The sequence below is a fragment of the Spermophilus citellus genome, assembly GCF_964194105.1.
Source record: "Spermophilus citellus genome assembly, chromosome: 3".
NCBI lineage: Eukaryota > Metazoa > Chordata > Mammalia > Rodentia > Sciuridae > Spermophilus > Spermophilus citellus.
In genome coordinates, this window is record NC_138184.1 from 24,105,192 (window position 1) to 24,130,995 (window position 25,804).

Here is a 25,804-nt window from a genome sequence, read left to right on the forward strand (position 1 = left end):
GGCTGGATAAAAAACAATCCTCTTCTTCCAGACAGCTCATGGTCCAATGGGCACACAGCCAGCCATATTAATACAAAATCTGACACCACACACATGCCTCTCTGAGCTCAGAGAGAAGGAAACAGAAGTCCTGAGACCAAGGATCAAGCCCAAGCAACCGAGTTACCCTGGGGACACTAACTGAAATAACAAATCCGTCTGAATTGGCAACTCTGGGTCGTTTTTTTCCCACTTCAAAAATGGCAGCTGACAAATAGGAATAGGAATATTATTGTTTCTGCTACTATTATGATTTTTACTACTATTTTACTTCTACTCTATTATTGTTATTATAGTAAAACACTGTATATACCATAGTATATATCACTAAAATAATTTGGTATCATTTTTTTTGAGCCCAGTTTTGTGATTATGCAAGTCATACTGGATATGTCCATGATATATGGGGCAAATATTTACCTCCATTTATGTCTTGTGTTTTGTGCTTATGTTGGTTTTCAGCATTTAGATTTTAAATTTTCTGTAGTTCAATCATCATTTAGATTTTTAATTTTTCTGTAGTTCAATCTTTTCTCTCATGACCCTATAGACTTCATATTTTGCCTAAGAAGGCCAATAATACCCCACCTATTTTTCACACATACTCAATTAGCCCCTGTGGTGGGGATGGCCTCCCTAAAAAACAAGTCCACACCCTAATTCACTGAAATATGTAAATGTGATCTTATTTGGAAAATGATGAAGAAGTAATTAAGTTAAGGATCTCCAGATGAAATCATCCTGAATTATCTAGATGGGCTCTAAATCCAATGATAAGTGTCCTTCAAGAGACACATGGGGAAGACAATTCGAGGGCACAGGAAGAGACTTCAGTGATTCCTACAAGTTGAGGGTGCTGGAGCTTGCCAGCCCCTTGAAAAGCTAGGAGGGAAACATGGACAGATTCTCCCCCCGGAGCCATGGGAAGGTGTGGGGCTTTGCCAGCACCTTGATTGCAGATTTCTGGCCTCCAGAATAACAAACAAATGATTTCCCATTGTTTTTAGCCTCTTATTTGTGTAATCTGTTATAGCCCTGTGAGGAAACGAATGTAGGTCCCATTTAAAAGGAAGGGAGGAAGGGAGGAAGGAAAAGGGTTGGGGGAGAGGAAGGAGCTGGAAAAAGTGTGGAGTCTTCTTTTTCTTTTGTATCTTTAGCAGTCCTATTAGCTTCACATTCAAATGATGATTGAACTACAGAAAATTTAAAATCTAAATGCTGAAGACCAACATAAGCACAAAACACAAGACATTCAAAATGTGTACTGCATCTTTCAGGGTAGGCGATGTTAGATGTCAGCATAAACACCGTGTTATGGTTTAGAGATGAGGTGTACCCCAAAAGCTCACGTGTGAGACAAAGCAAGAATGTTCACAGGTGAAAGATTCAATTATGAGACTTGTAACCTAATCAGTGAATCAATCCACAAATCTGGATTAACTGGGTAGTGATTATAGTCAGGTAGGTGTGGCTGGAGGAGACAGGTCACTGTTTCTATTCTGTCCCTGGAGGGCACAGCTCTCTCTCTGCTTCCTAGTTGCCAGGTCCTGAGCTGCTTTCCTCTGCTATGTCCCTTCTACTTGAGGCTTCCTTCCACTCACTTCAGGCTCCAAGATATAATAGAGTTAAATCATTCTTGAAGGTCTTTTGGTCACAGCAGTGCAAAGCTGACTAAGACACACAGTCAACCCAAGATGTTACCTGGGTAACACAGCACACTGTTTTAGAGCAAATACACCACTCTAAGGATAAAAACAAGTGTTCTAAAGAACAAGTACACTTCAATGGTAAAAAGTATAGTAAATACATACAGCACTAACAGTCAATTATTAAGTACTATGTACTTGGCATAATCATCTGGGCTATACTTCTATATGACGGGCAGTGCAATAGATTCATTCACATCAGCATCACCACAAGTGCCTGAGTGATGTGTTAAGTTACAATATAACAATGGCTATGAAGAACCAGGCTATAAGAAATTTTCATTTTCATTATAATCTTATGGGACCACTATGGTGTATGTGGCCCATCACTGATGAAAACAGGTGGCGCATGACTGTATTAAGTTCTTTTCAAAATTTTTAGGTTTATTTTTAACTGATATCAATGAAAACATAAAAACTGTACACAAAGTTCTTGGACGTGTTACTAATCCTCCTTTATGGGGTGTCTCTTAACTCCTGTTCCAGGTGCTCCTTTCCTTCATGATTCATCATTTGGATTAAAAGACATCTCCAGCTAAGATTGCTTTTCCTATGCATACAGTCTTCCTGGGAAAATGTCTTGCAGAAGCTATACATTTGCTTTCTTGAGTCCCCGCAGAAGGGTCCTCAATTCTGGGCCAGTTTCATGTTTGTCTCTCTGCTTGGGAATCCTGCAACGCATGAATAATAAGATTTTGATCTTCAGTCCCCTTGGCGGTAGAGGCTTGGGTTTTGAGGTTTACGTTTCTCATGCAAGACTCCTTTTCCTCCCAGGGATTCAAGCAAATATTACCTTCTTTGTAGTTCCCCTAAGCCAGTAGGTAGAAATTCCCGAGCGACTCCTTCCACTGAGAGCGAGACTGTTTAAGGAACGAAACTTCAGCTGCTTCAGAGGCTCAAGGCCATACCACCTGCTCGTGCAGAGACTTTCTCTCTGGTTTTAAATCCCCTGTTCGCATGTGCCCAGCTATGGTCTGAGTGTTTATGTTCTTATCCTCCAAAATACAATGGGATGACTTTACCTTCAATGTGATGATTTTAAGAGGTAAGGTCTTTTAGAGTCAATTGGATCATGGGATTAGGTGTGAGATGAATAATACCTTTATAAAATAAGCCTCAGAGAGCTGCCTTGCCCATCCCCTATAAGGAGAAACAGAGAGAAAGCACCATCCCTGACCAGTGCCTTTATTGTAAATGTCTCTGCCTCTAGAAGTATGAGAAAAAAATTCCTGTTATTTATATGCCATCAAGTCTATGGTATTTTCTTATAGCAGCCCCAAATGGACTAAGATATACAGTCTGAGAATTCTTTTCATTTCCCCCACAATCCAGATACATAAAATTCCCCCTTTAAAGCATACATCTCACCTTATTTCTGTACTGCACACAGCTGTATGCATACATTTAATAAAGAAATTTTCATCTCATCAAAAAGAAACCAAGGATCCATTAAACAATCCCTCTTGATTCTCCCCTTTTCTCAGCCCCTGCCAATCTACTTTTGTTTTAGGAATTTGTCTAATTCGGGCATTTCATATAAATGGACACACTTGGCCTTTTATGTCTGACATCTTTCCTTTGCATAGTGTGTTGAAGGTTCATCCATGATGTAGCATGGTATAGCTTCAGCCCTTCATTCTTTCTTTACTATTGAATAGCATTCTATTTATGGATATACTGTATTTTATTTATCCATTCACCAGTTGATTGACATTTAGGTTCTTTTTTTTTCCCCCTGAGCTATGGTAAGTAATACTGCTATGAATGTATGTATACGAGTTTCTGAGTGGACATACATTTCAATTCTAGGAGTGGAAATGCTGGGTCATAGGGTAACACTACTTAAAAAACTTCCAGACTGTTTTCTGAACAGCTACACCATGGCCAGCAGTAATTTGAAGGTTTCAATTCCTCCACACCCTCACCAACACTTGTAATTGTCTGCCTTTTTTGTTATAGCTATCTTAGGGGGTGTGAGGTGGTTTCTCATTGTGGTTTTTATTTGTATTTCCCTCATGACTAATAATGCTGAACATCTTTTCATGAGCTTATGAGACATCTGCAAATCTTCTTTGGAGAAATGTTTATCCAAATCTAAATTAGATTACTTGTTTTTTATTGTTGTATTCTCGGTGTTCTTTATATATTCTGGAGACAAGTCCCTTTTCAGATACATAATATGCAAAGATTTTGCCTTTTTATATTAAGCCTCATGTTTTATAAATCAGTAAAGAAACAAAAGTCAAATACTAGCTATTCATTTGTATTGTCAAGAAATTCAGTGATCTGAGTATGCATCACATTTGATCACTCTTGTTTACACGTCAAGTTTCCTGTGATGGCATTTGGGCAAAAGTGTTTAATATTTATTTGTTGTTTGAGCACCGGGTAACAGTGGTTGTGAGGTAGTTTTTATTTGCATTTGTCTAATAACTAAAAATTTCGGACAGGTCTAGTCTGCTCTGTAAAAATGTCCTCTGATATCTGGTTCACTCTCTTCCTGATAGATTGCTCTAGAGTGGCCCACTAAAAGCATGTGAACATTCCATTGTCTCTCTTTCCAAGGCCAGGCCAACTCTAATAGTTGCTAAGGGGTGAGTTGCTGTGTGTTGAGAGGCTGCCACAGGCCCTATAGGGCTGGGTGTCATAATGAGTTAGCAGTGTCTCAGAAGCACAGCAGGGAGAAGGCATGCATGTCACTTGTTGGCTTTGCTCCAACTTGCTTATCAAAGGGACAGCTCACAGCTAGGAGCCACCACTTGATGGTCACAGGCACCACTGATCAGACTGTCAATCATTCATTCAATTCCCACTTATTGAGGATCTACCCTTCCAGACTCTGCAGATAAAAAGAAAAGAAGTTACAGTTCCTCCCTTCATGGAACATGTATTAAAGTAGAATTCAGATGCTGAAAAGCTAAGCAACACAAAACAATTATGAATCGTGAGAATTGCAACAGTATTAGTAGGAAATGAGACTGAGAATCCCATGGGGACCAATTTTAGATAGGATGGTGAGAGAGGGCTCTTTCAGGGGGGAGATTTAAGGTAACATAATAAGATAGGGCAGTTTTTCTGGAGACAGAGAAGATTAGGACAGGGAGGAACATGCTTTAGTGAAATCTATGAGACACCTGAGGATTAGCACCAAGAGATCAACTAAGTGTATGTTTCAGCATCTCAGAGGAGGGACTTGGGCCAATTCTGTACATTTGGGAGCCACATTCATAGATATCTTCATAAGTATGGGAATAGATGAGCCACTCTTGGGGAGAGATCATAGCAAGGGAGAAACAGGGACTCGGAACAAGCTAGGTGAATCCCAAATATTTAAACTCAGGTAAGAAGGTTGAAGAGGTGGAGCCTGAGAGACTGAGAAGAATACAGAGGAAGAGGAAGTCCAAGAGAGGATGACTGTCTATCCTGGGGGCAGAGAAATGTCCACTGGATTCGGCCACATGGAGTTCATGGGTGATCAGTGGGGGTGGTAGGCAGGAGCCAGACTGTCATGGAGTGAATGTGAGGTTAGGTAGTGGAATACTTCTTCCAGCGATGGTTTAAATGATTTCGAGAGGTGGGTCTCAAGGGGTGGACCTGATTTATAGTATAATAATAATCACGATCATTTTAAAATATGTTTTGCTTTTAATATGTCATGGGTACTATCACTCTCATTGAGTAATTACAGGCAGAATCATTTTTGCTGCCCCCAGTGGTGTTATAAAAAAAAAAATCAAGGCCATTTGAGCTCAGTATACCACAGATTTATGAGGAAAGAGAATAAAATGTAGACATTCTCTCTGAATGTTAAAGTTCATCACAAACACCAAACATGCTATGTGGTTGCCAGCAATAAAGAGAGACCATTTGAGGCCAGAATCCAGAGTCTTCACTGCACCCCATACATCTCCTATGAGCACTGTTTGATGAGGTGCCGGGGACCCTCATCCCCCCAAAGCTCTGCAGGCAGCTGAGCAAACAGTGGATGTTGGGGAGAGGGTGAGAGTGTTGTTCTGCACCTCATAGCTGCTATTCACTTCTTTGAAGCCTTGGTTTCTTTCCTTTCCATTTTTTTTTTTGTCATCTCAAGGAGCTTATTGAAGAAATAAATGAATAAAGAAACATATCTGAGATGTGTAACAAGGGCCTAGGAAGTTAAAGCAACTCTGGAAACATCTGGCATTATTTCAGTTCAAATCAGCTAAGCTTTCATTCCACAAAAATGTGCTCAGAGAAGTGTCCCACCTCCCCACTGGGTCTTCTGGGATTCTGGAATATTTGGCCAAACCCACTAGTCATGATTCAATTTATCAATATTAGGTCAATCGACTTGGTAATTCAACTTATGGTGTGGGTAAAAAGTAATTGTTCCAGCAGGGTGCTGTGGCACATGCCCATAATCCCAGCAGTTTGGGAGGCTGAGACAGGAGGATCATGAGTTCAAAGCCAGCCTCAGCAAAAAGTGAGGCACTAAACAACTCAGTGAGACCCTGTCGCTAAATAAAATACAAAATAGGGCTGGGGATGTGGCTCGGTGGTCGAGTACCCCTGAGTTAAATCCCCAGTACCAATTAAAAAAATAGTTCTAAGAGCCTGCGCGGTGCACACGGCCGCTCTCGTCCTGACTGGCTGCGCGTCCCGCCCAGTCGGTAAATGGCCTCGCAGGTGGGAAAATTGAGTCTCCGGTGAGCCAGGCCTCCGGGGCGATGTGCAGTGACTTCCATAGGGCTGAGTCTGGGACTGAGGATCACTAGGCAATACTGAGCTGACGTGGATCTGGGGCGAACAGTCTGGGCCTCTCAGAACACACACTGAGCCCGGATCGGCTGAATTCAAGCTCCCGTTCGCCTGCTTCCCGCAGACAAACAGCTGTGACTCAGCACTAATCCATCCAGCTGAAACAACTGGTCAGCCCTTCTCATCCTACGGAGGTAAATGCCTACCGAGCCTTCATAGGTAGTGACCACAGGTTTGAAATGGGGCTTGGGAGACACAGTAAGGACCCACCCATTGCATTAGTCGCCCGGCAAAGGGAAACGAACTGTCGCCATTTGCAAGAGATACCACCATGGCAGAGAACTGACGTCATCAGACTGCGGTGGAGGAGATAACTTCATTGAAACCTGCGGCTACAGCATCAAATAAATTTATAGGAGTAAACAGTAACTCAGCAGTCAAACAGAACAAGAAGTAACATGAGCAGCTTCAAAAAGCAGGGAAGAAAAGGAGTACAAACAATGCAGGACAGCCTAAATATTCAGGAGGACCTAGAGTCATCAGAAAAATGGTCATATAAAGAACTCAAGGAACACCTTAGACAGATGGAATGGAACCTTAAAGAGGATACAAGACAGCAAATTCAAGCAGCGAAAGAACACATTGAGAATGAATTACATAAACAGCTAAAAGAAGAAGTTAAGCATCTTTATCAGGAGATAGAGATTATAAAAAATAATCAAACAATAATTCTAGAAATGAAGGAAACTATAAACCAAATTAAAAACTCAATTGAGAGTATCACTAACAGAGTGGAGCAAGTAGAAGCCAGAATGTCAGATAATGAAGACAAAATATATCATCTTGAAAAGAGTCTAGCCAACTCAGAAAGGCTGGTAAAAAATCACGAGAAAAACATCCAAGAGTTATGGGATAACACAAAAAAAACCAAACTTACAAGTCATCGGGATAGAAGAAGGTACAGAGATTCAAACCAAGGGAATGAGTAACCTGCTGAATGAAATAATTACAGAAAACTTTCCAGAAATAAAAAAGGAAACAGATATACAAATTGAAGATGCATACAGGACACCGAGCACACAAAATCACAGTAGACCAACGCCAAGACACATTGTTATGAAGATATCCAATATACAGAACAAAGAGAAAATATTAAAAGCTACACGAGAAAGGAGACAGATTACATTCAGGGGTAAGCCAATAAGGTTAACAATGGATTTTTCATCACAGACACTGAAAGCAAGAAGGTCATGGAACAATGTATTTCAAACACTGAAAGACAATGGATGCCAACCAAGAATTCTGTATCCAGCAAAATTAAGCTTCAGGTATGACAACGAAATAAAAATCTTTCATGATAAACAAAAGTTAAAAGAATTTGCAGCCAGAAAACCAGCATTGCAAAGCATTTTGAGCAAAACACTACACGAGGAAGAAATGAAAAACAATGACCAAAACCATCAGTGGGAAGTGCCTCGGTAAAGACAGAGGGCGAGGGGAAAGATAATCATGGAGAAACAAACTAAATTTTTTTTTAAAAAGGATAAATAATCAAACACGGATGGAAGTACAAACCATATATCAATAGTAACTCTGAATGTTAATGGATTAAACTCTCCAATAAAGCGACATAGGCTGGTATCATGGATTAAAAATACAAATCCAACAATATGCTGCCTCCAGGAGACACATCTGATTGGAAAAGACATACACAGGCTGAAGGTGAAAGGATGGGAAAAAATATACCACGCACATGGTCCTCGTAAGCAAGCAGGGGTGGCCATCCTCATATCGAATAAAATCGACTTCAAGACTAAGTTAATCAAAAGGGATGGGGCTGGGGATGTGGATCAAGCGGTAGCGCGCTCGCCTGGCATGTGTGCGGCCCGGGTTCGATCCTCAGCACCACATACCAACAAAGATGTTGTGTCCGCCGAGAACTAAAAAATAAAAATAAATAAATATTTAAAAATTTCTCTCTCTCTCTCTCTCTCTCTCTCTCTCTCCTCTCTCACTCTCTCTTTAAAAAAAAAAATCAAAAGGGATAAACAAGGGCATTATATACTGTTAAAAGGAACCATTCACCAACAAGACATAACAATTATCAATATTTATGCACCAAATAATGGTGCTGCAACATTCATAAAACAAATTCTCCTCAAGTTCAAGAATCAAATAGACCACAATACAATAATTATGGGTGACTTCAACACACCTCTCTCACCATTGGACAGATCCTCCAAACAAAAGTTGAATAAAGAAACTATAGAACTCAATACCACAATCAATAACCTAGACTTAACGGACATATATAGAATATATCAACCATCATCAAATGGATATACTTTTTTCTCAGCAGCACATGGATCCTTCTCAAAAATAGACCATATATTATGCCATAGGGCAACCCTCAGTAAATATAAAGGGGTGGAGATAATACCTTGCATTTTATCTGATCATAATGGAATGAAACTGGAAATCAATGATAAAAGAAGGAAGGAAAAATCCTACATCACATGGAAAATGAACAATATGTTACTGAATGATCAATGGGTTACAGAAGACATAAAGGAGGAAATCAAAAAATTCTTAGAGATAAATGAAAATACAGACACAACATATCGGAATCTATGGGACACAATGAAAGCAGTTTTAAGAGGAAAATTCATCGCCTGGTGGTCATTCCTCAAAAAAAGAAAAAAACAACAAATAAATGAGCTCACACTTCATCTCAAAGCCCTAGAAAAGGAAGAGCAAAACAACAGCAAATGTAGCAGAAGGCAAGAAATAATTAAAATCAGAGTGGAAATCAATGAAATTGAAACAAAAGAAACTATTGAAAAAATTAACAAAACTAAAAGTTGGTTCTTCGAAAAAATAAATAAGATTGACAGACCTTTAGCCATGCTAACGAAGAGAAGAAGAGAGAGAACTCAAATTACTAACATACGGGATGAAAAAGGCAATATCACAACAGATGCTACAGAAATACAGAAGACAATTAGAAATTATTTTGAAAACCTATATTTCAATAAAATAGAAGATAGTGAAGACATTGATAAATTTCTTAAGTCATATGATTTGCCCAGACTGAGTCAGGAGGATACACACAATTTGAACAGACCAATATCAATGGATGAAATTGAAGAAGCCATCAAAAGACTACCAACCAAGAAAAGCCCAGGACCAGATGGGTATACAGCGGAGTTTTACAAAACCTTTAAAGAAGAATTAATACCAATACTTTTCAAGTTATTTCAGGAAATAGAAAAAGAGGGAGCTCTTCCAAATTCATTCTATGAGGCCAACATCACCCTGATTCCGAAACCAAAGACACCTCAAAGAAAGAAAACTACAGACCAATATCTCTAATGAACCTAGATGCAAAAATCCTCAATAAAATTCTGGTGAATCGAATACAAAAACACATCAAAAAAATTGTGCACCATGATCAAGTAGGATTCATCCCTGGGATGCAAGGATGGTTCAATATATGGAAATCAATAAATGTTATTCACCACATCAATAGACTTAAAGATAAGAACCATATGATCATCTCGATAGACGCAGAGAAAGCATTCGACAAAGTACAGCATCCCTTTATGTTCAAAACATTAGAAAAACTAGGGATAACAGGAACTTACCTTGACATTGTAAAAGCTATCTATGCTAAGCCTCAGGCTAGCATCATTCTGAATGGACAAAAGTTGAAGGCATTCCCTCTAAAATCTGGAACAAGACAGGGATGCCCTGTATCACCACTTCTATTCAATATAGTGCTCGAAACACTGGCCAGAACAATTAGACAGACGAAAGAAATTAAAGGCATAAAAATAGGAAAAGAAGAACTTAAATTATAACTATTTGCAGATGACATGATTCTATACCTAGAAGACCCAAAAGGGTCTACAAAGAAACTACTAGAACTAATAAATGAATTCAGCAAAGTTGCAGGATATAAAATCAACACGCATAAATCAAAGGCATTTCTGTATATCAGCGACAAAACTTCTGAAATGGAAATGAGGAAAAACACTCCATTCACATATCCTCAAAAAAAATAAAATAGTTGGGAATCAACCTAACAAAAGAGGTGAAAGATTTATACAATGAAAACTACAGAACCCTAAAGAGAGAAGTAGAAGAAGATCTTAGAAGATGGAAAAATATACCCTGTTCATGGATAGGCAGAACTAACATCATCAAAATGGCGATATTACCAAAAGTTCTCTATAGGTTTAATGCAATGCCAATCAAAATCCCAATGGCATTTCTTGTAGAAATAGATAAAGCAATCGTGAAATTCATATGGAAAAATAAAAGACCCAGAATAGCAAAAGCAATTCTACACAGGAAGTGTGAATCAGGCGGTATAGCGATACCAGATTTCAAACTATATTACAGAGCAATAGTGACAAAAACAGCATGGTACTGGTACCAAAACAGGCGGGTGGACCAATGGTATAGAATAGAGGACACAGAGACTAATCCACAAAGTTACAACTATCTTATATTTGATAAAGGGGCTAAAAGCATGCAATGGAGGAAGGATAGCATTTTCAACAAATGGTGTTGGGAAAACTGGAAATCCATATGCAACAAAATGAAACTGAATCCCTTTCTCTCGCCATGCACAAAAGTTAACTCAAAATGGATCAAGGAGCTTGATATCAAATCAGAGACTCTGCATCTGATAGAAGAAAAAGTTGGCTCCGATCTACATATTGTGGTGTCTGGCTCCAAATTCCTTAATAGGACACCCATAGCACAAGAGTTAATAACAAGAATCAACAAATGGGACTTACTTAAACTAAAAAGTTTTTTCTCAGCAAGAGAAACAATAAGAGAGGTAAATAGGGAGCCTACATCCTGGGAACAAATTTTTACTCCTCACACTTCAGATAGAGCCCTAATATCCAGAGTATACAAAGAACTCAAAAAATTAGATAATAAGATAACAAATAACCCAATCAACAAATGGGCCAAGGACCTGAACAGACACTCTCAGAGGAGGATATACAATCAATCAACAAGTACATGAAAAAATGCTCACCATCTCTAGCAGTCAGAGAAATGCAAATCAAAACCACCCTAAGATACCACCTCACTCCAGTAAGATTGGCAGCTACTATGAAGTCAAACAACAACAAGTGCTGGTGAGGATGTGGAGAAAAGGGTACTCTTGTACATTGCTGGTGGGACTGCAAATTGGTGCGGCCAATTTGGAAAGCAGTTTGGAGATTCCTGGGAAAGCTGGGAATGGAACCACCATTTGACGCTGCTATTGCCCTTCCTGGACTATTCCCTGAAGACCTTAAAAGAGCATGCTACAGGGATACTGCCACATCGATGTTCATAGCAGCACAATTCACAATAGCTAGACTGTGGAACCAACCCAGATGCCCTTCAATAGATGAATGGATAAAAAAAATGTGGCATCTATACACAATGGAGTACTATGCAGCAATAAAAAATGACAAAATCATAGAATTTGCAGGGAAATGGATGGCACTAGAGCAGATTATGCTTAGTGAAGCTAGCCAATCCCTAAAAAACAAATACCAAATGTCTTCTTTGATATAATGAGAGCAACTATGAACAGAGCAGGGAGGAAGAGCAGGAATAAAAGATTAACATTAAACAGAGACATGAGATGGGAGGGAAAGGGAGAGGAAAGGGAAATTGCATGGAAATGAAGGAAGACCCTCATTGCTATACAAAATTACATATAAGAGGTTGTGAGGGGAATGGGAAAATAAACAAGGAGAGAAATGAATTACAGTAGATGGGGTAGAGAGAGAAGATGGGAGGGGAGGGGGGGATAGTAGGGGATAGGAAAGGTAGCAGAATACAACAGTTACTAATAGGGCATTATGTAAAATTGTGGATGTGTAACTGACGTGATTCTGCAATCTGCATTTGGGGTAAAATTGGGGGTTCATAACCCACTTCAATCTAATGTATGAAATATGATATGTCAAGAGCTTTGTAATTTTGTGAACAACCAATAAAAAAAATAAAAAAATAGTTCTAACTACATCCATCACTAAATTTGTTTGTTTGTTTATTTCCTTGGGGTGGTGGTAGTAAGAGTAAAGATATCTACGGTCCTTCCTATATCTCGAAACATTTTTTGCTCTTTACTATCTCTATATAGAAAGGATAAAAACACTGAAAAATTTTGGGTCACTCAAGAAACCATAAGAGAAAGTCACAGTTTATATTGAACATATTCAACCTATAATTGATGAAGGATTGACAATCACAATAAGAAAATAGGGTGACATGTGACATGCAAACTCACATGACTTACTTCTATGGAACCCACTGAAGTAAATAAAAATAATAGAAACAGATAGTAAGCTCCATATTTAATAAAACTAAGGATTTCACACAATGCCTTCTCTCTCCTCCACAAGAGATTATGGAAGATGTCTCGTGACATTTATGCATCTGAAGGGAAGGGAGTGAAATCAGATGTGCATCCAGTTATTAAAGAGAGTCATTTAATAACTGAGGAGATCACCTTAAGGCATTGCGATTCTTTCCGTGAAAGAAGAGAAATGAGTGAAGCGCCAAGAAAGAGAAGACCTTCAAACTGCAGACTCACATCAATTACATGTTAGTGCAGAATCCCAAAATAAATCTAGACTTTGGCCAGGAGCCTGAGGGCGGGGGGGAGGGGGGGACATCTTAGCCTACCAGAGGGGACACACTTCCAAGTCCTTGGGCTTCTTAGGTTGGGTGGGAAAGTGTCTGCAGGAGATGTTTCCTGGGGTACTGCTGACAGTCCCAGGGCAGTGTCCACTGCCTCCAAACAACCCCACCCATCTTTGCTTCCCTGACTTGAGGGAAGACCCTCCTCAGAGCCCCTGGAGTTCCACTAAGTACAGTTTGACCGTCACCATCCTCACCTCCTATCTTCACAACACTGTGAGGAAGGGAGGCCAATCATATTTCTCATCTTCTCAAATCAGCCACAGGGCGTAAAATAGATCAGGATCCTTCACAGATGACCATGAGTGACTTCATCTGAGCAGGAGCCCAAGAGGAATGGAGATGGCGAGGACCACGAATAGAAGAGGCCGATGGAGGATGTTCTAGGTACGGGTGAAGGAAGCGTCCTATTCTGTAAAGTCAGGCTGCACACAAGTCCTGGGTGGAGCGCATACCCTGCTTCTTCCTCCACCACCCACTCCTCTAAGGGCAGCCCAGTTCTCTGAATTCACTCTAACAGAGAACATACTGATCTTAAAGGAAAACTGACCCCTAAATCTTTATGAATCATTAAAATAAAAATGTAAGCACGAATCATGATGAATCTATGGCAATCCTGTTAAGCCCAGTGAAAATCAACACATGTTACATGCCATTTTTTTAAAAAAGAGAAATAACAGCATCTAGTGTATGGAAACAACAGCCTCAGTCCCTTCTCTGAGGTACTGATTGTCGGGCCGAGCCTATTTCTTGCTTTTCCATGGTCTTCTGTGTAGCACAGGCAGGGTTGGGGACTAGAAGGTTGGACACTGCACTTCCTAGACTCTCTGGCCTGTGGGTGTTGGTTACTCCTGCCAGTGGCAGGAATCTGTGTGAAGCTCCACGTGGAAGGCGGGTGCCACTGTTCAGGTTTATGCTCCAGTGCGGGGAGGAGTCAGCGGGTGAACAGCCTCTGTCTCTCTTCGGTGATGGGGGTGATTTCAGGATCAATGGTGGCAGTAGCAATGACTCCACCAAGCAAATATAGACTTTACAGGTTCTAGTCACGCTCTTTGCTCCTTTTTCTCCTCCAGCCCTGAAGGCAGAAGCAGACTTCCTCATTTCCTGATCTCAGGATAGAATCATGTTCTTCCTGTTGCTTTTCCAGCTCTTATAATACTTTAGTAATCAATTCCCTGAATTTAACAGTCTTCATATCAAATATTTGGAGGGTTTCTGTTTCCTTGATGACATCCTGAATGGTCCATTTTTGGAGAGCCAAAGTCATGTATGGTCACATCCAAAGGTTTTTAAAGGCCTCCTTGACATTATGTCAAGAGCTTTGTAATGTTTTGAACAACCAATAATTTTAAAAAAATAATAATAAAAAAATAAAAAGGCCTCCTTGACATCTGCACTTTTTTTGTTTTTTGTTTTTTTTGTTTTTTTTTTTTGGTACCAGGGACTGAACTCGGGGGCACTCGACCACTGAGCCACATCCCCAGCCTGATTTTTTATTTCATTTGGAGATAGGGTCTCACTGAGTTGCTTAGTGCCTTGCCATTGCTGAGGCTGGCTTTGAACTCCTGAATTCTCCTACCTCAGCCTCCCGAGCCACTGGGATTACAGGCATGCTGTGGCACCCAGCAACATCTGCGCTTTGATCACTCTAGCTGACATCATCACATGCTTTCTGACATTTAAGCATTGTGCATTGGATGTGAGCTGCTATTTACTTCTATTTGATTTGTCTACCCAGAACAGAATATCAGTGAAGGTAAATGTCAGCCATGGAGAGATGCCAGATTTCACTGTGAGAGCTGTTATGGCGTTTACCGCCCTGATGCCCATCCACAGCTGATCCTCCCAACCTGTAACTCCCTAATCATTGCAGAGAGAACTCCCTTCTCTGTTGTTTTCCTGATGCCAGTGAGTCCCTTGAAGCCACCTGATCTCCTCTTCAGATTAACTCACATTTCATTATTTCTTCCCAAGAGTCTGCTCCTCTGTCCTCCTCTTCCTTGTTCTAAGTCACCCTACGTAATCCATAGTGTGTCATAAATGACTCCGTGTGCCAGTGCTTCTCACCTCTTTAGTCTCACATTTTCTTCTAAGACATATACCCGCCTAGGGACTTAGGTATTTATCCTAGAGTTTATAACTGCCAATATCTTTTCCAGGTCATCGCATTATGTGGAACTGAACTAAAAATGTCTAAAAATATACTGGTTTTTCCCAGGCCTGTATTTTTTCCCCCAAAAAGCATAACTTCTATTCAGAGGCCCTTCTGGAGTCTTAGGACTCAACCTCAACTCCTCCACCCTCCTTTTTTTTTTCACATCTGCTCTTAATCTTGTATCAAATCCTCTCCATTTTGCCACTAAAATACCCCTTCCACACATCTTTCCTGCCCGTGCTGTGGCCTTGCTCAGGCTCGGCATTGCCCATCTGCACCACCACACTAGACTTTGTGCCAAGCCACCGTTGAGCTGGGAGCAGATGGATCTGCCTCAAAAGCCCCTGCCTGCCTCCACCACTACCCAGCGACATTCGATGGTACCTACTGGAGCGTGTGAACCTCCCCTCCCTATGTTTGTCTGAGATCTTTCCTCCTTGTACTGTGACCTTCCCCCTTTTCCTTACTGGCAAATTTCTCCTCTTTTCTCTCCAACACTCACTTCAAATGTCACTTTCTTTACCAGGTTTCCAGTTCCAGCATGCACAGCTAGCTAGAACCCTGTGCCTAACTCTATCGGTACCTCGCTGAATTTTAACTATTGGTTTTTGTGCCTTCGTCGGGACAATGAATTCCATAAAGAGGAGGACAATGGTGGCATCCTTTCTCCCTAGCGAAGAAGGACTGGTCTGAACCACTTGGCTAGGTGTGTGTTCCATTTCTCCCAGAACACCAGCTCAGCCAATGGGCAAAGGATTACAAAGAAGCCTGAGCACTGGCCAGATGAAAATAAAAACTCCCTGACAATTAACTGCTTAGGCTTCTGACAGTTTGGAAAACATGTAGGCAAAATAATCAAACATTTGGCCAGCTCTTGCTTTGCATCTGTACATTTTGAACATGCACCTGACAAGACTTTTTGCTCTTTGCTTTTTAATTTACTGGAAATAAAGCATCACAGGAAAGTTAAAAAAAATAAAATACTCAGACATGCAACAAACAGCAGTTCTCACATCTTTGTCCCACCAAGGGATAGAATTCTTTTTTTTTTAAATTTTTGAATAAGAGATTAAGTTCATGGTAGAATTTAACGTGTTTTTATTCCCCATTCACACACTAGTATATAAAGGTTTCCACAGTCCAGGCTTTTGGATGAGCACCCGCACCCCCTCCAGAGTTGGTCAAAACCTAGCTCATGTGGCATCCACAGAAATAGATGTGTTTGCCCTAGAGAATTTTCTTCCTGTTGTTGAGCTTATTGATGTGGATATGACCTTGAGCAAAATAAAATCTATCTCCCAAGAGAAATGGAGCTGTCATCACTCTCTGGCTTGTTGCAAACAAAATAAAAATGTTCCAGACTTCATTCTCTCACTTACCTAGGCTGAATACAGGCTCAGAGTTCTCTCTAGCTGACATCATCACATGCTTTCTGACATTTAAGGCATCATGCATTGTATGTGAGCTGCTATTTAATTCTATTAATATTTGATTTGTCCATCCAGAAGAGACTATGAGGGAAGGTAAATGTCAGCTAGGGAGAGATGCCAGATTTCACCGTGAGAGTTGTTATGGCATTTACCACCCTGATGCCCATCCACAGCTGATTCTCCCTACCTGAAACTCCCCAATCATCGCAGAGAGAACTACCTTCTCTGAATTTAAGTTCTGAAAGAAAACAATTGAAAAACCTCTAGAACATTTTTTAAAATCTTAAAATATTATATTTCTTGTACTTCTCCTTTACCAGATCGACAGAGGCGAAACTTCCTTGCTTTATTCATGCTTTTATAAAAAAGATTGGAAATCACCTTTGTGGAATGCCTACTATGGGTGAGGCATTTGGAAAAATGAATCCCCGACAAAGCCCTTTGAGAAAAAGTAGGAGGGGCTTTTCCTCAGCTTGCTGTCTAGAGAATGTTTATATGTGGCTGTCCTTCTGCATCTGAGTGGTAAGCAGCCCTAGGCATGGGTGGAGTTCCTCCAACTGCACAGCCTCCAGAGATGTGTCTGTTCTTGTAAACAGTGTGCAAGCTAGGAGGCAACCAGTTTTAAGAACATGATATACACATAATTACAAATTAGAAATTACAAAATTACAAATTAGAAAAATCAGAGTGCCCAGAAATAGGATTATGTACTTTACCCTTCACATGTATCATTTGATATAATGTGCTCACTACTTTTCTTGGATGTATCAATCTGTACCCACAATATTTGAAGTCAAGAAAAACCTTATGATTTTCTAGAATAGTCCCTCCCCCTCATTCCACAAACAGATAATGGGCCCGAAATAACATGTGCCAGATCACACATCGGGGGACTTGTCTGCTTGACTCTTTCTGGTGGGGTCTATTAAACAGCCATTGGCCTTGGAGCAAAGGTACCAACAAGTCACAAAACTGAAAAGGTACAGTCACACATGGGTTCGAGGCAATGTCATTGCTGTGTGAACACTTGCAATGTATCCAGCTCTAGATGATAGAGCTATGTGGAAGAAATGTGGAAGAGCCTTGCTTTAAATTTTTAAAATTTTGTTTTTTCACTTTTCAAAAAAAAAATTATTTTTTTAAAAACTAAGACACACACAAAGGGTCAGTGTTTTAGTCAGCTTATTCATTGCTGTGACCAAAAGACATGAAAATAAGAATTTTAGAAGACAAAAAGTTTATTTGGGACTCATGGTTTCACAGGTCTCAGTCAATACATGGCCAACTCCATTGTTCTGGGCCCAAAATGAGCCAGAGCATCATGGTGGAAGGGTAAGGAGGAGGAAAACAGCTCAGGACTTGGAACCAGGAAGCAGAGAGAGAAGGAGAGAGAGAGAGAGAGAGAGAGAGAGAGAGAGAATGTGTGTGTGTGTGTGTGTGTGTGTGTGTGTGTGTTTTCCACTCTCCAGGGACAAAATATAAACTTCAAAGGCGAGCTTCCCCTGACCCAGCTCCTCCAGCCACATCCTACCTGCCTGCAGTCACTACCTAGTTAATCCCTAATGAGATTAATGTACTCATTAGGTTAAGACTCTCAAAACCCAATCACTTCACCTCTAAACCCTCTTATATTGTCTCAGACGTGAGCTTTTGGGGGAACACCTCACATCCAGACCATAACAGTCAGGATTCTCAATATCATTGTCTCCCACCTCCATGTTTTGTTCCCATGGGAAGTCTTCAGGGCAGCAATACCCATGGAGCTGCAATCTCCAATGATAACAATGCTTCCTTCTAAAATCCCTCCTCAAGGGCCCACCTGAGGCTGTTTTATAGTTAACTTCTTTTAAAATAAGAAGTACATTATAAAATAACCATAAAACAACAGTTTGTATAGCAAATGCACCAACTCATAACATAATTGTTTATTACCATTATCAAATATTATGCGTTGTACATAATTATATGAGCTAAGCTTTTATATGACCAGCGGTGATATAGGTTTGTTAACACCAGCATCACCACAAGCACAAGCAATGTGCTGTGCTATGACATTGTGACTGCTACAATATCACTAGGCCATAGGAATTTCTTAGTGCCATTATAACTTAAGGGGCCAAAATTTTGTACATGGTCTGTTGTTGACCAAAATGTTGCTATGTGGTGCATGACTGTCTAAGTAATGAAGTACAATTTCGATTTAAAAAATAAATTCAAATGAGTAATCTAAATAGTTGTAACTATTTTTGACTATTGTATGTCTAAAATTTCATAACAGATAAGCTTAAATTGATATTATACATATTGATTCAAATACAGAAGTACTTAACAGTCTTAAAACATGCCCATTCAAAACACAGTACCCTCATTTCCCCTTAGATATATTAATTCTTATGTTCCCTAACTCTTCTAATGTTCAAAAAGTTATTATCACCAAAATAGTTATTGTTAATTAGTCTGAACCACTTATTATACATCTGTTAACTTGCATTTTAAATACATTTTACATGTCTTTGCTAAAAAAAAAGGAAAAGATTGACTTGGTTCCTTGATTTCTGGAGCATTTATTCATTCTTTCTTTTGTTCATTTACTTATCCAATACATTAGGCTCCTATTATGTGCCTGGCACTCTGCCAGGTATTTGGGACATAAAGCAATTACAGTTTAGCTTAGGAAGCAGACTAATGTAAAACACAGCAACAGAACAAAGTCCGAGGTGCTGCAGACAGGTATATAAAAACATCAGGTGGCAGAGGTGGGAGATTGGGGAGGTGCTAGGTCAGAATGGATGTACAGGAATTACCATCAGGAGAGTGGAGGAAGACACTGTAGGTGCAGAGGATAACTCATGCAAATGTTCAGCTACATATCTGAGCTTCGTGTCTTTAAAAAGTGATGAGTGGTTGGTGCAGTGGTTGGGGTCAGAAATAGAGGGGAATAAGTTGGAGGATGAGAGAGGCCTCTGGCTGATTTATGTCATGCTAAAGAATGAACAAATAAAAAAGGAAATGATAAGAAGAAAATGAGAGTCTTCACTGGGCAATGATGGGCAGTAATGTCTTCAGAACTGTTTTGGAAAGTGGAACTCCTGACACAGACGGAAGGTTCCAGCTGGATCAGAGCAGAGATACTGCTTATGTCTCTTTGTAACGGTGATGGTTACTGAGGCTGAGGTCCTAAATGAAGACCAGGGTGATGAAAAACAAGAGGAAGAAACTAATTTGAGAGATTTAAAAGCATTAGGTCTAACAGAATGTTGGGGTTCACTGTGGTGAGAAGCTGAAAACGGTAGTAGGGTTTCTGGTATGGTCTGTTAGGTAGGTAGGTGACGTGGATTATTATTTGGGGTCATTTCTTTCCAGTCTTTTTCTCATGCTTGTTTATTTTTTGGTAACCAGTGTCTTGAATTAATTGTCCATCACTGTTAGATACACATGGAAAGTGTCCTCTTTTTGGAATCGGTGGATTGCTACAATTAGTGGGTCTCTAGAAGCAATAAAAGACTTGAGAACAGGACGAAGGCCCATTCCTGGACAAGTCTGGAGTGGGAGCAGAAATGGTGACCTGGGCATGAATGAAACGATAACAGAAGCACGAGGCCCAGAATGTTAGCACACAGGAAATGAGGGATGCAAAGATCACTGACATCTTCCATGTACATGACTCATCTGGTAAAGAGATCATCCTGCAGATAGGAAGAATAACGTCAGAATGAGGGCCAGGTGAGCACATAGTGTATTTAGGTCTGACTCACTAAACACAAAGCAAACGTGTTTAACATATAAAAAGCAAGAAAGCAGACTAGCACTCTAAGGGGGGTGAAGAGTCACATACATGGCTTACATCACTGTGCTGCATGTGAGCAGCTTTCTGAGGGTTAATAAGGAAAGGGGTGGGGGGGGGGGTTGCTAAGGGCTGAATGTTGGGAATTACCAGTACTTAGGGTGAAAAGAAGATACATAAGCACTAAGAAATCTGTCAGGGTGTTGAGGCAGGGATCACACAGTAACATGGTAGCCACAGAAGAGGCATTTTCAAGGGGCCACAGGAAACACACTGCAATGGGTGGGTGCCCAGCTTGTTGAACAGTGGTCGGCATCTTTCATACAGAAAAGAGGGAGCTTCTAGTTTAAAGTTCACATTAAACCCCAGATCTGCATGAGAATTCCTTCCTTCCTGCCTTTCTATTTCTCTCTGCTACTTGACTAGTGAAATACACAGTAAGCCAGCTATGAATCAAGGGTCACAAATCAGCAAAAGACCCATGAAGAAAGAAATGTCTCAGTTGGGTGATTACTCATTAGGTGAAAAGATGAGAAGGGGAAATGACTTCATATCAAACTTCTACAAACTGAGTTGATAAACAAATTGAGCCTTTCTCCAAAAACTCACAAAGTCTGGCCCCATCAAATAAAACTGGAATTCCCAGAGTAAATGATTTTCTTATCTAGGATTGCTCACATCCAGAAAAAAAAAAAAAAGAGAGAGTACATAATTTCTTTTAGATTCTTGGATCTTTTCCAAGAAATCTACCTCATTAAATAGATTTTGGAAGTTGTGCAAAGTTCCCTTAAGTATTGTTATTAGCAAAACTTTTATTGTTGCTAAGTATTCAAACAAAATGAATAGGGATTCAAATACGTGCACAGGATATTCAAAATAATACAGAAGCAGGAGCTGGTAGGGGAATGGGCTAAGAAAGGCTGTGGTTTCAGCCAGTGTTTGCTTCAGTCTGATCCCATGGGAAGCTCCAGCTTAGAGTTGCCCAGCTGAAGAAAAAGGGCTGAGTCTTTGTATCCCCACCCCAGCCAGTCATTGGCAAAGATCTTCTCTTGCAGAGGAGTGAAGGCAGAGCCTTTTGGGTGGGCAGTGGTTTCAAGAGTCTGATAAGTGCTCTCAGTTGCCCACAGTAACTGAGGTTGGCAGTGAAGAGGCTGAGTGGGGAAATAATAGAAGCTACTAAAATATCAAAGCAGGAATGTGTAACAGGAGGGAGGATACCCAAGTTTGAGACTGAGAAGAAAAACCCAGACGGAAGTCATAAATGTAGGTGTCACTAGCATAGAGATGAGAGTAGATGCAATTATCTAAGGAGAGAGGTAAGAAGAGAACCCAGAACCAAACCACCTACCTGCCTGGAGGCCAGAAGAAACCAGGAGAGGGTGAGATATGGGATAAGAATCCTTCAAGGAGGGCATAGTTGCTCTCTGCACAAGGCTACCAAGAGGTCAAGCAATACAAAGATCAAAAGATGTCCACTTGGGTTCTTAAAGTCATTGACCATAGAAAGAACAGTCTTGGTGAAATGGTTGAAGTAGAAGCTGGACCTCAGTTCAGAGTGGTTTGTGAAACAAATTTTATTTACTAAATTCAAATATGGATATGTTATGATGGTAGGTTATAGGTGCTATGATGGTAGGTTATAGGTGCTCTGTTCTAAATATTTGGTTTAGTATCACCATAATAATATCTTTAAGAGACAAAAAGTACCAAATTAAATCAACTATCAAGTACAACTGTGAATACACATGAGGGCTGAGGGCTGAATAAAGTCAGGGGACAGACAAGGACCAGGCTGTCCTGGTTCAGGGGCTCACCACGACATTCCACTATGCTCACCCTGTGGCACCAAACCCAGGTTGGAGTCTGGCTCCCTCAGAGAGGGCAACAGGGCCCCCGGGATCACCTTCTTTGGTCAGTGTTTTCCATGGCACTGCTGGTTCCAGAATCCCTGTTGGTGAGGGAGGCATTCTGGGGATTCTTCTGCCACCTCTGTGAAAGCATGAGCCTGAAATATCACTCAGGAGTGTTTCTGACCATAATCAAAGCCTATCTCACCTACCTGTCTGTGCAGCAAACTCTGTCTGGCTCTCCACCTTCCCAGTAACTGACCACAAATAACCTCTTGACCCTTGCTCCTCAGGGTTCTCAGGTCGGGTATAGGAACCTGCAACAACCCTGGACCAATTCATAACCCAATGCTTGCTCACACTGCAGCTAGATTTTTTTTTTTTTATACCCAACCTAACTACCTTCAGAGCTGATCAAGCAAACACATTAGAATGTAAGTTAATCACATAGGCCAATTAAAACTATAAGATTCCCCACAGAACCCTGCACATTTCTTGGAGGAATTAGTAAGGACAAAGTACAGCTTTGGAAGGTAGGATTTCTCTTAAACTTGTGCTTAACAAAATGGATTTATGAAAATTTGGGATCATCTCTTAGAGAGACTTCCTCACTCAGAAAGTCAAATAGAATGGATTCTGCTTCTTTGTGAAGATCATCAGCTTCCCCGAGCCCAGGGTCTGAATATGTGAAAGGGAGAATAGTCCAGACTCTCTGGCCCAGTGAAGATGTACCTCTAACTCAAGCCTGGACAGAGTTGTAAAGCAAGGCCAGTATCGCAAATTCACTGTTTTTTTTTTTTTCAATAAAAGCTCCAAATTGGATTTTTATGTAAACTTCCCAATTTCAAAACACTTACAAGGATCAAACAAAATATATATGCCTGGGCTAAGATCTGCACTCACCTGCATTTTAGCTGCGTTATAGAATACTTCCATGAGTAAGACCTTCCTGGAAGATAGGAGCTACCAGAGGATGACAATGGAGAGAGAAAAGGAAGTAGAGGAAGAGCTCAAGACTTGAAGTTTTTATTGCACATGAGAGGAAACAGGTGAGAGGAGGAATGGCTGCCCAGGGAACAGCAGATTCTGAATTGCAGGTCTGGGTCTCCCATGTGCAGGGCCCACATTTTTTCTGCTATTCTGCGTTATCTACAGAATCCTAATGGGGGTAAATTGTTCTGCTCCCAAGACTCTGAGAATTTTCCGTTGAATGCCTGAACGCTTGTAGGAAAAATTATGTAAAGTTGGGCTCAACAAAACTTAAAACCATTATTTCAATAAATTATATAAATGGCTTCACGTTAAAAATGTTTATTTTTTTGAGCATTCTTTGGCACAGCAATGGAACACAAATAAATTATACCTAAGGAGCCTTTTGAGACTGTATTTTGATCTTGGGAATTCTGGAAATGTTTACAGATCATTAATTCTCATATGGATAAAAATGGCAAAAGACATTTAATTATAAGTCATCACAGAGTTTCACAGGAAAGCAAACAGAAAAAGCAGCCCCTTATAAATATCCCTTCCCAACATCGACATCTTTAGGAATCCCCATCTTTATGAAAATGAGGTTAGGGTTATTCGTAAATCTAATGCTTTGTTATAGCAATAGATTTTAGTGCTTCTGGCACTGGGAGCTGTGCTTAGAATACGAACCAGATGAGAATGAGGAGAGAGGTGGAAATATAAGCATCCTTTATGTTTAAAACTACTAAGCTGCTCACTGGCTCTCACAGGTGCCCACCTGCCTAAAATTACAATAGGTAACTTCCATAGGCATAAGAACCTTTACAGACGCTGACTCCCTTTAGCCACACAGCAATGACATGTGGCTGAGGTTGGCAGTGATCCTTTCACCATCTTAGAGATCAGAAAACCAAGGCATGGAGAGGTTAAGAAATTTGTTCATCTCACAAAGGTAATGAGTAGAGCAGCCTGTGCTTGCACCCAGGGTCCCACCCCAAAGCCTTAGGTACTCTTCCCCATAGTGGGCCACTTTCCATTGTGCCCATGGAAAATGACAAAGAGGTTGAGGTTTTCCCTTTATATTATGTTGCTGCTGGGTGAGAACACAAGCTCTAATTCCAGGGGAAGATTTCCAACCAAAAAAAAAAAAAAAAATACGAATGCTCCCGTTTGGAACCTACACGATACATGCATAACTCAGACTCCTAAAAGCTGGGTGTTGTATTTGGTAAAACTCATCCGTGGACTCTCTGTTCTCATGGGAATAAAAGGTGCCTGCCTTCTGGCAGAGACCACTCTGTGTACTGGTTTCCGCCGCACACCCATGGAAGCAAGCTACTAGTAGAGGTCTTACTTCTCTGTGATTGATGCCAAGAATAATGAATGGAAATGCAAAAATGTGATTCCTCCATATTCTCTTTGCCCCACCTAGAACTCCTGCAAGGAAACACAATGAAGAAAGGAGTAAGGAGGGGAATGTGGAGTCACCAGGGAGAAACAGAAAAGAAGTGAGGCCCCCAATAGCAACAGTTCAGCCAGGAGGAGCAAGAAGGGAGCTTTGTCTCTTAGTGTAGACGAGACATACCTTGAGAAGAGCTGTCGGATCAGGGGAGGAAGAGGAGCATGGTACAGGTGTAATGCGGTTTTCCAGAGAAACAGAGCCAGTAGATGCACATATATCATATATAGACAGACAGACACAGACACACTGTGATTTATTATAGGAAATTGGCTCATGCAATTATGGAGGCTGAGAAATACCGTGATCTATGATCCATAAGCTATAGTTTCCAGGAAATTTGGTGGCATAATTCAGTTCCAGTAAAAAAGGCCTCAGAACTGAGGGAGCCAATGGTTAAATCCCAATTCAAGAGCAAGAGAAGATGAGATGATATGTTATGATGGCAAAAAATAGGTGGGGGGGGGCATATTCTTTTGTCTTCTGCCCTTTGTTGTATCCGGTCCCTCAATGAACAGGATGATGCCCACCCACACTGGGGATGGCCATCTACTTCACTGAGTCCACTGATTCCAATGCCAACCTCATCTGGAAATACCCTCACAGAACAAAGTTTGAACAAATGTCTGGGCACCGTGAGGTTCAGTCAAGTTGACACATAAAATTACCTATCACAATAGACAATTGTGGGAAGACAAAAAGACAATGTGTGACACTTGGAGTTATCTCCATGGACACTTTAGTACTCCAGGTATTCCATGGCTACTGGGTTTTCTCTCATTTTTTTTTTTTTTTTACTGAGCTCTTTGTTTGTTTGTTCTTCTTTGAGGTGCTAGAGATCAAACCCAGGGGCTCACGTATGCTAGGCAAGTTACTGAGCTACATCTCCAGCCTTATTTCATTTTTAATATTCTTGGTTCTATTTATAAAGTTGTAATAAAAAGCAACATGCACATTCAGA

General features: G+C 40.5%; 1 protein-coding gene across 3 annotated transcripts in view; it reads right to left on the bottom strand.

Moving 5' to 3' along the window:
• MYRIP (myosin VIIA and Rab interacting protein) overlaps window positions 1-25,804 on the bottom strand; it is a 335,039-nt gene that overhangs the window by 176,526 nt on the left and 132,709 nt on the right. The gene's annotated exons all lie outside the window — the stretch shown is intronic.